General features: G+C 40.6%; 1 long non-coding RNA gene across 1 annotated transcript; it reads left to right on the forward strand.

Annotated features, from left to right (window-relative positions):
* Positions 1-6117: 6117 nt before the first annotated feature.
* LOC106866170 lies at positions 6118-12717 on the forward strand. Its single transcript, XR_002962800.1, has 3 exons — positions 6118-8013; positions 11730-11791; positions 12053-12717. It is a non-coding gene; the product is annotated as an uncharacterized LOC106866170 (long non-coding RNA).
* Positions 12718-13202: the final 485 nt, after the last annotated feature.

The following is a 13202-nucleotide window of genomic DNA, read 5'->3' on the forward strand; positions in this document are numbered from 1 at the left end:
CACCTACGGAGCTGTATAGCATAGAAGGGCCCTAATTTCGAAAGGCCGGCCCATCATTCCAAACCGAAAGCGAAGATTTGATGGCAGTGCGGCGGCGGCGGCCGACGAACCCCGATGATTGCCGGTAGCCTCCGCACCATGGACAACCTCGAGCTCGAGGAGGAGCATCGGCGAGCCAAACCACGACGAAGTCCGCCTCCGGCACAGCGGCCACCGCTGTGCACTGCACCCGATCGACTCCCCCGCCCCGCCCGCGGCCACATCGGCTTCCGCTCCGAGGTCTCCGCCGCCGCGCGGGCTCGCCGACTCGGCGGGCGCTCATCCTCCCTCGCGTCCCGCAGAGGTGGTGATGACAATGCCTGTCGATCGAGTACACCCCGTTCCCCATCGGTGCTGGTGCCCAGGCATTCAGAGTGGCAAGGCTTATGCCCGAGGGGGAGCTCGCACCAGGGGTTTACTGCCGATTGCGCCGCCATTGCCGTCCGAGGCCGATAAGGTTACCAGCCCTAGGGCACCTTGCCTCCCAGAGTCCCAGTCCTGGAGGGGGCGGATTGAGAGCTGCTCAACTGCAACCAGGACCCATATTTGTTGTTGTTGACAGAGTGTTTCTTCAGCGGGGTCCTTCGTTGCAGCGCAGGATTTGTTTGTGTTGTCGTCGCGGTATGATCCCGTGAGAGGGGAATGCAATGCACAAGCATGTGGCAGGAGTTCTGAGTTGGTATGAGATGCTGGGGCTGAGGAGGGATGCCATTTGTCAGCGTAGCTGCTGCTGGGAATGTGGCCGCTGTCAAGGGCCGAGAATCACATGCTGAAGAAACTCAGACACGAAGAACTGTTGGCCTTTCTCGAGCATGATGTTCAAGGCGTCCCTGATGCTTAAGGTCATAATTGAGCACTCGGCAGATCTGGGAGCTCTTTCTAAAGGGCTTAGGTTTCTTAACCTGTCAGAGGGATCATCCTTGTCCCTGCCACAAGTTGTGAGATACTATATGTCATGTCTTGGAGAAATTGGGGATTGTGACTTTTGACTGTGTCTGGTTAAGAAAATTACAGTGACATTGGTAATAGTGGATCATCCATAGATGCTCTGATTTGAGACACCAAGGAACAACATTGTCTTGGGCTTTCAGATTTCCATGGATACATCATACATGGCTTTTTGGTGATGATTGGGCCCTACATATTTGCTGACAACTCAGATGCTGTCAATCAATCTTACCAGTACAATAATTTCCCTCACGGGCAAGTAAGTGATGCAGTCAAGGAAGCATGCCGAGCAGCTGTGCTTCAGAGCAAGCCAGGACTTGTCGAACCCATGTGCTTCTCTGAGTCGGGTAATTGACCACACCTACGGAGCGGTTAGGTGCAGTCTGTAGTGTTCTTGGTGATTGCCGAGCAAAGGTGCTGAAAGAAGAGATGCAAGAAGCAACTTCATTGTTTACGGTGCATGCAAATTTGCCGTTTGCTGAGAGCTCTGAATTCTCTGGGAAGCTTACGAATAGAACCTCAGGTGCAGGCAATGCGGCTTGTTGCTTTTAGTCACTGGGAAGTTATTCCTCCTGATCCCTTTGTTCCAGAAACTGGAGGACATTGAAGAATTTTGAGATGGTCCAGTTATACGGCCAAACTTGGCTAAGAAGCTCATGAATTCTGCGAGGTGAAAAGAAGGGCTCCATGTTAAAGAGAAAATTATTGAGAAAAAAGTATAGGTATCTTCTTTGGATGTAGGAACTGTACCTTCTGTTTGCTATTTTGTCCTGGTAAACTGAACCATGGTAAATATGTAATCAGTGGGTTTTATAATTTTGATATTCTGAGGAGTTCTGGTGGAGATTGATGTTTTGAGATGTGGGGCATGCCATTCGAATCTTAGAGGAATTTTGTAATAGTTAGTGCTGATTTATGCTTTTCTGGGTTTCAATTTTGTAGTATCAGTTGACTCATCTTAGAACAAGCTACTGCATTCAACCTTCCAGCGCGTAATTGATAATTGCATGATGACACCCCAGAAACTTTCAGGATGCATGGTCTCGACAATGTTGATTTCAAATTGGCCTGAGAAGGTTTATATGCGGCTTCAGGATCTTGTTGAGCACAATCACTCATTGCTGTTGAAGCTCCTTGGATGCGTCTGAACCCTCCTGACATTGCAGGGTATGTCTTTATTCTCTAGTATGTTCTGCTATCATGGTTGTCACTTTGTCAGCATTTTTCTCCTCTATCTAGTACTGATCTTGTTATTTTGATGTTATTCGTGAATATAGATATGAGCCTGCATTCGAATGTTGTAAAACAGACTTAATACTGCTGTTGAACTCCCACAGGATTAATTTGTCCATAGCACATATCAAATTGCACCCAATAACGTCAAAGTATTAAGGATGGTTCTTGGTCGTTTGATTGATTCAATTTGGACTTGATCGATGACAGCAAGAATTAGAATGGTAGCATAAATTTGCAGATTAATTCTAGGTGACAGTTAAACAATATTTTTTTAATGCTTATTCCAGTCCCTATATTCTAGTGGGCAACTTAATCCTTGCTGCATTTCCCCATGGGATTATGAAACATCTGTTTGGTCATGTGCTTCCATCAGTTAAGCTATATTCTCACTCCACTGGAAATGTGCCTTCTCCTATTCTGTTAGCTAAAGTCCGTTAATAATTTGGCAGCTCTTTTTCGTAATGGATATGCAATTGGCAGCTCTTGTGTTTTACATCATTGCATAAGAATTTCTGTGCAAACACTAAGCATTATGCGTCAGTCAACTGCCATTTACTCGTCTTGGACTTTTAGTCGGTCAAGTCCTTCAATCGACCAGTGGGCCTTTATTATTGCATATTGTTCACTCCGAAGAAAAGACTAACATAGGTGATGGATCTGACTGCTACATCTTATCGTTTGCTTACAGGCTAATTATTGATTTGTGATCAACTTCTCCGTAAATTGTTCAACTTTCAATTAATTTACTCCCTCCGTCCAACAAAAGATGTCTCAAGTTTGTCAAAAATTGGATGTATCTAGACATGACTTAGTGTATAGATGCATGCAAATTTAGTCAAAGTTGAGACATCCTTTGTTGGACGGAGGGAGTAGTAAATATGGCATTTCGGGTGTGCAGGATATGCATATGCAAGACAGACTGGTGAGACATGCAATAAGTTTGTTATTTAGTGAAAAAGCAACTGATGGTACAATTGACTGCTGCTATTTGTATTTAAACAGTTCATTTTGGGCCATCTAATTCCATTAATTTATCAACCGAATCCTTGTTTATCACCTTTGCTTGCATGTTGCATTGAAATGATGTGCTACATGTTAGTTATGACTTATGGTTCACATGGTTTTCTACATGAAGTTGACAATGTCTCTATTGAGGTATGCGTTCTGCGTGAATCAAGAATAAGGGAAGCAGCCCCGCTTATTCTGGCTGGTTGGAGTGAAGAAGTAAACTGTATGTCACCATGTTCAATTCCTGCATATATCGAGTACTAAATGCTGCCAAAATACCCTTTCTTACTAAAGGCTACTCTTACCAACATAAAGAATTCTCCAACAAATCATGATTAATTTGTCTTCCTGTTGTTTGGATCAAAAGCTTTTGAAACAGATGAACATCATGAATTTGCTTTCGATATCATTAGTTCAAAGTCTCAAAACTAATGTAGTAATGTTGTCATGTGCCCTAGTTTACTAACATAATTACTGCCTTCTGAAATTCTTGTGGAAAAGAAGAGCAAAGGTTGCTTCTTGATCTGTAGTTTACCAGATCATAGTGGATGTATTCTCAATATGAAACCATCTCTATGAAATAACATTGCAACACCTGAAATTTGCAGGATTCCATCCTTGCAATCAGATGAACTGTTGTCACCAGTCCCGGAAAATACGGCACAACAAATTAGCCCATGTTTTATGTAAGTTACCTTTTGTGCGTAAAGTAATACTAATAATTTTGCTGCACTTTTGTAGGCATGACTCTGCTTCCCTGATCCATTTGTACTAGAGAACCTAATAAAGTATAAAATCTTGTAGAATCCCTGATTGGACATTTAGTATCATAGACAGAAATGGGTGTTTCTTGTGGAAAAATAAATGGTCTGACCCGTTTGGTCTGGGAGTAGTGGACTTTACAAGAACGGATAGCAATCTTCCACGTCTTGCAATACCATTTTATATACCCCTATAATCTCGTATGATGTGTGCGCCACATCACTGCCCCATTGCATTTCTGTTTTCATTTCCACAGAGATAATAATACATTTGCCACCTTGTGGGCTCCTTTCCTTTGTAAAATCCTCCTGACATGGAGTTAATCATATGACTTGTTTAATCCTTCCGACAGAAACAAAACCACTCATGCGAGAAAATATGTCCCACATCGTGCTGCTGCTACTATTCATAGCATATGCTAAAGGATTAGTGTCTGCTAAAGGAATTAACGGTGTTTACTTTTGAGAGCTTAAAGACAGAACTAGGTTCTAGGGGAACAAACCAACCAATTGAGGCGAAGCGACTGAACTGTCTACTTGGTAGACAGGAAGGATCACTTTGCTAGGTGTTGATTGCTGGCAAATTAAACCAAAAGCCTTATGCTTCCTTTCGTGTGATTTTGATGGGCTGCTATGACCGGTTATTGCGACGGATTTGTTTATCATGATTGGCCAAATTGGGTACGCGTCTAGAAGCATCAAATTTGTACACACACCTGATTACTGATAGGACACATTTTCAGCAGTAGGAGAAATAATTAGCATCTGTGAGGACACTGAGATGACCATTATAACTTATTCCCCAGTAGGCATGCAAAAAGCAGAAAATGTTTACCATATGTGCTGATGCATTTCTGTATTTGGTGATTTGATACTTGAATAATTTCTCAGCTGGTTGCTGTCATTCATTTGAGGACAATGGAACTTTACTACGCATCGGAACATAATAGTTATCTAAGGACACTAGGATGCATCAAGACTGGATTCTGTCCAGAGACAGTGCACGTTGCTCCCCAGGAAAGCGGATTCTTCGAATGGTGCATTGTCTAATTGACTGATCTGAAGCACTAGGCCCAGTAGTCTACTTGTTTAATCTGTTCACTGATGAGCCAGCTAATGTAATTTACCTAAACATAGCGAGGTAGCACAAATGAAAGAAGACAAAAGTTTTGCCATGTTTCTAACCTAGGAGTCAAACATGGGTTGTCTAGCTAGCTAGTTGTTTGGCAGTCATGTTGGCTGTTACAGTTGTACTGTCCAAGATTTGGAAGGAGGCACGAGATGAGAGCCTACCTACCTAGCAAACAAATGTGTTTGATAGCGAAATGTGAACCAATTAGATAGATTGGGTCGCTGTCGAAGAGGAGGAGCCAATGAGGCATGCATAGGTTATAACTTGTTTTTCCACAAGAGTAGGTGTTGCAAGTAGCCAGTCAAGTACACCTCCCTGATGCATCAGTTGTATCTCCCAGCTGCTGCATTCATGCTTTCCCCTCACCTTATCCTAAAGGCAACTACCCTGCAAGTTGCAGCACCCTGTGACCCCTTAAGCAAGTGGTGGTGCCTTTGATGCAGCACCAAAATGTTGGGCAAGATTTTAAGCTATATACATATCCTCTTTTAACTACCCAAGTTGGCATTTAAGCTATACCTACTATTTTCGACAGGTGTTTGTGCAAGTAGATACTAAAGTCTAGGCTTTTTTGGTTCTAGTATAGTACCAGTATATCGTTCGAGGTCATTCTGATTCTATTAATTAGTTCTGGTTCTATTAATGAGTTCTCAAGATGAAGCACTTACAATTAACTACTGATTGGTATGGCAACCTTAGCTTATCTAGGGAAAGTTTGTGATTGATGTATTAGTGTGGGGGCTAATTCATAAGTATTAATGTAAGTTTTTTTTTTCTGTTGACCTGTTGGGCCTCCAATCTAATCTGGTATATGTGGATGAAAAGGGGGCCATCCCAGTGGTGGCCCTTTCGTGTTTGCATCCCACTGTGTCAGCACTACCATCACAGAATTCTTCCTGGTTACTACCGCAGTAATTGCATCTAACACCTGTTGCCTGTGGGCGGCAAAGGAGAGTGCTCGCAGAAATCACATGACAAGCATACACTGTAAGTTCCAGAATCCAGATGCCCCATGCCTCATGCGATATTTCATTTATTGTAAAGTTTATGTGCTATATTAGCAGATGGTTAGTTCATATATGAGAATTAGATCCTTTTTGTTGAAACAACTTCTGGCCATGTTACATACATTCACATTGTTATCTTGGACACTGAATTTTCTAGATTCCGGTCAAGAAATCTAGATGTGTACGTAAGTTGAAACTGAGGCCCTGTTTGGAGCCTGGGAATTGTACCATTTTCCTCGAATCCTTGTGAAATTCCTGTGCTCCAGACAGGGCCTAAAAGCACTCCCCAACTTTAGCAAGATTCCTGGAATTTCTATCATAACACGTATATCATATATTTCATAAGTGTTGAGTTTTCAGCACGACAGGCAACGCATACGAACCAGATCTTATATGTCTCCTGTTTCTGCATATAGCCATCATCATGTCTTCCCCAGTAGAGTTCGTGTCCATTACCGGTGTCACTACCTATATTCGAGCTCCCCTGTCTGGCACTCAACAACCTTGCAAAGGCTTAATTTCTTTCTGAGTTGAGTTTTCTTTTCCTTCTGCTTTCTATTTGTGAGTTCATTCTAGACCGCCGCAATCAATGACTGTGAGCCCCATAAGAGCTTAGAAGAAAAAGAAAAGTACTCCCAAGCTTGTAGCTTCACGGTTACCTGGACTTGTTATTCTAGGTTGTCGGCAGACAATAGCATGCTGTAAACTAGTACTCCTCCGATTCATAATAAGTGTCTCAATGTTAGTACAACTTTGTACTAAGTTAGCACAAAATCTGTGACACTTATTATGGATCGGAGGGAGTATAAACTACTACCAATACTCTTCTATTCCTTTTTCTTTGTTTCACATATAAGATTATATATATAGTCTTCTCTTCCTGTTGAACTCGGTATATCATAAGTATACAGAAAACTGTTTAGATTCTGCAGGTTTCTTATCGAAAGCACTTGCAATTTGTTTTGAGCATATAATTATAACATTTAACGGTATTACAGACTGTCCAAAATGAATAAAGGTACTCCTATTTGTTAGCAATAGTAATCAACCTTATAATCATCATCAAACAGTAGTAAGAGTATCACACCAGGAGTACTGATAGATATACTCCGAAGTGGTTAATTAGCTTACCTGTCACAGAGTCATAGGTTTCTGGGCTCTGGCTCTTTAGGAGTTGGACCTACAGGTCATTACACACAACACCCAACCAAGTAAATCAGCCACTGGTCCACCGGTGGGCCATGAGACAACTGCACTGCTAGGTCCCCTGCCTCCTGGTGCACCTCAAGGGCCAAATGAAACCTGTTTGTGTGTGTTTAATTAGCTACCCAGAACCCTGAAAGCGATGCCAAAGTTTCCCTCCTCCTTTTCTTAACCTATCAGAAGAATATAGTGGTGATTAAGATAACGAACTCAGAGGAGGAAAAAACGGGCGCCACAGAAGCCATATATGCAGGCGACGACTACTGACCGAGCTCCTCCTAGGTTGTGTTGTCCAGAGCATCCCAAGAATAGCAACTTGCCCACTTCCCCCCTTTTGTATTGCCCCTTTTCCTTTGTCTCATGTTGCCAACCATATAATTTTTAAGTAATTTTTGTATTGTGTATATATTTATATTTATCTTTCTGGAAAGATTCTGATATCTCTTTGTTTCTGGGTATTGTTTGATTGGCGCGCAACTTGTAATATTTGATTTGCAACATACATGGAGGGGGACTGGGAAAAATAAAAATATTGTATATCCTCGTTCTCCTACATGCATGATTGGTGGTGTGCGTTGCACATAATCCTTGTACCAATCAGAGATGTTGATTATAAACCCAGCAGTACCTCCAGTTTGTGCCAGGAAACAACCGACGGCCAACTTGGCGACGTAAAAGTGTAAGTAGCTAAGTCCCCTTCTTGAACGTTTATTTATGTAAGGTGTCCGCATATTTCAAGATTCAAATTTGGCCAATAATTTGATTAATAGTACTATAAAATATTGATTACGCGACACAAAATTGTCATATTATCTACATGCATGTATGATGTATATTGGTCTAGTCACTTGCGAAACTTGAATAATCTTGAATCTTGCATAAGGAAACTGAGGGGGTATATAAATATGTAGTTTCCATGCTTTGCATAAACTGTACTCCTACTCCATTACTAGATAAGCACATATAAGTAAACAAGATTCCGCAGCACGTATGTGCAGCTTGGTCAGTGTGCCTAGCCTCGATGCTTATATATATGGTTATAAATCTAGTGCAAATTGCAGAGTGTTGGAAATAGAGAATTGGCACTAGTATGTTCGTGGGGATGCGTAAAGGACTCTGCATGGATGATTGTACTACCTTTGAACCTAATTAATTTATAGCAAATTCCGAGAAGCATGGTATCTATAGTTGAATTGGATTTTATAATAAGTTTGTAAGATCGGACTGAGAAATGTCTCTCAAGATCTGCTTCTGGTTTTAGTCTTTTAGATGGTCCATGTTCCTTCCATGGGTGTTCGCCTCTTGAACCAGACTTTTCAACCGTAGTGCACGCATGGACCAGTTTAGATATATTGTTGCATGAATTTCACACAAAAGATGAATAGTCTGTTTTCTCCAGAAAATACCAGGAAGTCTTCGATTTTAAGGGGGCCTTTGGAAGAAAAGAAAGGAGTAGAAAGATTGCAATCCTACAGAAAAGGAAATGCATATAGCTTCCTTTTCCTCGTTGGGTTGCACCAAACAGAACTCCCCGTGTCGTTCCATATAACTTTGTACTGATAGCATAGGAACTTTTTCTAAGAACTCTAATCAAGTAACACACACAAATTAAGACCAAAATGTCTACTCCCTCTGACCCATATAACTTTGTACTGAATACCAGAAGCTTATTATGGATCGGCGGACGGACGGAGTACATTTTTGTTTTGCAACATCCAAAAACATCTTTTCAGCAAAACATGTGGTTATTTTGCCATCATATAGAATTTACCAAGTCATATGGTGTCATGGTCTAGTGGCCTTTTCACTTTATCCCTGCATGCGTTTGGAAGATATTCGGAAGACCTAGCTAGCTAGCTAATTATTAAGCTAGGACCGTTCATCTTTTCCACTAATCGCATTTCCAGAATCAGTAACTGCGCTTAATTCCGAGGATTGCTTGCACTAATATGCAGTACAGTTGGTCCCATGTAGGCGTCCTGCCAATTGGTCGAGCCCGGAATAATTGCATGCGCACGTACATGACAACGTACTACTACGCCTGACCGGCAACAGCCGGTACGGTAGGGTGCTGCATTTGATTGTCAAACACGGCATCATACATGCTACGATACGAGGTCGACCAGAAAAAGGAGAGAATGAAGCATAAAACTAAAGTGGTAGGTTTAAGGTTTACCACATCCGGCAGGCAATGGAAACGCTGGGGTAATAATAAAGAGCACTCCAGCTAGCACTGATGGATATGGATAATGGATGGCTATGTGTGTGTGTCTCTCTGCTGTTTTCATTGGATGCCCTGTCTGTCTTGGGTGATCCCCATGCTGATCTTTTCATCATTCCTGGACCAAGCTAGCCACCTCCTAGCTAGGGTTCCCTGTCAGTGTCTCTTCTCCCCTCCCCTCCCATCGCTTCACTTCTGACAGTGAGAGAGATTCATACCTATCCTGCCCTCCGGTGATTTGCTCCTGTCCACAAAAAACATGATACGACTGGCTTAGCTACGCATGTGTAATATTAACACTCTTGCTTTCTCGTTCGCATTTATGTACTTTCTCTGTTCTTAAATATAACATGTTCGAGCTTTGCATTTAGGTACTCCCTTTGTTCTTAAATATAACATGTTCGACCTTTCCGCAAGTCAAGTTTGTACAAAAATCTACCAACATCTAGATCTCCAAATTAGTTCTATTAAACATGTCATTATGTAAATTTTCATAGTATACTCATTTGATATTGCAAATCTTATTAGATTTTTCTATGAATAAACTTGATCAAACATAAATAAGTTTGACTTAGGACAATGTTAGAACTTCTATATTTAGGAAGGGAGGGAGTATGTTATAAGGTTTTAAGTTAAAAAACTAAAGGTTGACAATATTTATTTGATAAAAATGATAGCATATATAATATGAAATTAATATTTAAGAAAATATTCCGGTCAAAAAAATATTTAAGAAAATATTTTCATGGTTGATTTACTGGTACTGGTTGGTATGTATTAGATGTTAATAATTTTTTTGTATGAACTTTGTCCGGGTTTGGAGTATACTGTGAAAATATATACAATGACAGAATTAATGAACCTTATAGTTATAAATATTGATAGTTTTTCTATAACTTGATCAAATTTGAAAGTACGTTTGACAAGGTTAAGAACTTCTAATACTTGGGAAAGGAGGTAGCACATAATTATGGTTTCCCAAACCGGTACGTGCACAAGCTTGATTTGACATGCATGCCTCCCCCAAATATATAATGCAATAATTCATTTTTCTGACTGACTTAATTTTGATGCTTTGGTCGATGATATGACATGATCATATCCATCGTATGCACTGCTGCTCGATGCCTACGTTCGTACCGTCCATATCGATGGATTGACCCCATTTCCCATTTCGGACGCTAATTTAAATTGATTTGATAAAGTCTGACGACGAAAACACGGACACTGTATTGTACGTACACGTCGACCACAGATATTAACAGCCACAGAACAAATTTGTATAATAATCAAAGAGCCTGTATCCTTTATATCTTTTGTTATCTCTACAGGGTTTTTGCTCATTGATGGTTTGCACGCTCTTCGCTTTTCATCCATTCCTTTTCTTTTTCCCTTTGTTTTATAAGTATATCTCTCCATCAGTCCTTCCTGAAATTAATTAACATATAGGTACCCTACTTAATATATGCACATGTCAGCTTACAATTTTGACACATTCCACGAGGCTGCACTTTGACCATAGTAGTATATTTTTTGTATATTAAGTAAAACTAAATAAAAATTACTGTCTCATGGCCGATTTAATTTTAAGGCATGGATCTTATGATAAAATTTGACCAATAATTGGACGACTAGTATGAGGTTATTATGATATAATTAAAAGTGGTATCATGTGATCTATACTAAAAGCATATATATATTTAAATATCAAATATGGTCTAATTAACTTAAATTTTGTACAAAACGTACACAAAAACAAAATGATGAATGCATATGGGATCGATCAGTTCGAGTGCTCACTAATTTATGATGAAATCGATCTCTAGATTTATTTTTTAATTTCCTTTTGTAAAGTCTAACTAACCAAAAAGTAAAGATGCTACAGTAGCATATACAGTAGGTGTTGCCTAACGAGATCGATCCAGAAGCACGTAGCAATACTGTTGGATGGGGCCGGATAAGAAACTAGATGGTCACATCTCTGGCCGCTGCGTGCTTGATTGAAAGCTGTATATATATAGCTTTTGTTTCCTCTCGTAACCCTTTTAAAAAAAAATCATGCATGTTTATCTATTCTTGTATGTACTTCGTGCACTCATTTACCGTACAAAACTGAATTTAATTTTCATGGTGCCGTTTACGGTTGGTCGTTTACAATTACACGTCAATGTCAGGTTGTCAGCTGGAAGAGGAAGACGCTGATTACGACGACGGGGAGAGCAAGTACAGCCCAGAGGTATCCATCGTGAGTTCTTTTTTTCTTTCTCTTTCGAACCTCGCCATTAACAAGTTAAGGTTCCTACATATATGTCGACTTCGACAAAGAAGGCTAAAAATTTCAAAACCATTTCTTTCGGAAATTATTTCGATTGGTTATCGGTTTATTCGTCGACATGAGACGTGCACCGACAGCGGCGGCATATTGTCAGAGGTGGTGGATGAGCCGGCCATCGACACGCCATGGAAACTAACTATATAAACGTGCCACAATTTACAGGCCGGCGAGCTAGGCCAATGGTGCGGTGGTCCTGCATGCCAGCTGGAGCTAAGGGAGAAGCATGGCTAGCTGCTGTGAGTGCGACGCCTCTTGAAAGCTCAAGAAAACCTAGACACATTTGGTTGGATATCAATATGGACCTCCTCAAGAGATCTCTCTCTATATCTCTCCGGAATTAATAATTTACCTGTTGGTCCGACAGATTAGCTGAAGAACAAACAGGCCGGGCATTAGATGTGGGAATTATGGCGCTGCAGCAATGCAGATCGAAACAAACAGGACATAACAAAATTGATCAATGGGGGATCGATTTGTAGATTCAGATGTCTCATCACCAGCTATAGCTATTCGATCGATCGATCACACCAGCAAGTTCTAAGCATCATTACTGCTGTTCCCAGTGAATTTAAACCCCTGCTGATCCTCTGATAATGTACCTGTACAATACTAGTGATGCAGATCACGTACACCAGTATTAATTGCTCAAGTGGATCGATCGATCCTGCATGTGTGTAACAGGAACCCAAGGCAATTAAGGCAATTATTGTTTGTAAACTAAAAATGGGATCAGTTATGTGAGTTGGCCTTTCAAAATACTTAACTTGTTTATTTGTCTATGGGCAATGTAATTATATTTTCTCACAAAAAGTTGGAAGATTTGAACATTTTTGCGTTGACTAGACTTATTTTTGACTACTCTATTGCTTACATTTTCTATAAAAAACAGATCAGTTATGTTAGTTGACTTTTTTTAGCACAATTAATTTGTTTTATTTTCCTAGGGGCAAAAGTTATGTTTTCTCACAAGAAGAGGAAGATTCAGAAATCTATAGGCGTACATATTTTTCTTATTTTTTTGACCCGAACTACGGCGGACGAAAGCCAGCCTGCACAACTTTCATTAAAAGAGCGGAGAACTTTACAAGGAGACGTGGAGGGAGAATGTACAAGGTTACAGCATAGTTACAACCTTCTCTCACCAAATGGGAGATCATAATGGACCAGTCATTCATAATGTTCTTCACAGACAACGAGCTACATTTATGGGACCAAAGTGCAACGTCCGTAGAACATATTTTTCTTATGGTAGTAGCTTCTATGTAGATTTGTGTTTTGAATTTATTGTTCAAGCTACTTTTGCATATCTCCA

The sequence above is a fragment of the Brachypodium distachyon genome, chromosome 2, assembly GCF_000005505.3.
Source record: "Brachypodium distachyon strain Bd21 chromosome 2, Brachypodium_distachyon_v3.0, whole genome shotgun sequence".
Classification (NCBI taxonomy): Eukaryota; Viridiplantae; Streptophyta; class Magnoliopsida; order Poales; family Poaceae; genus Brachypodium; species Brachypodium distachyon.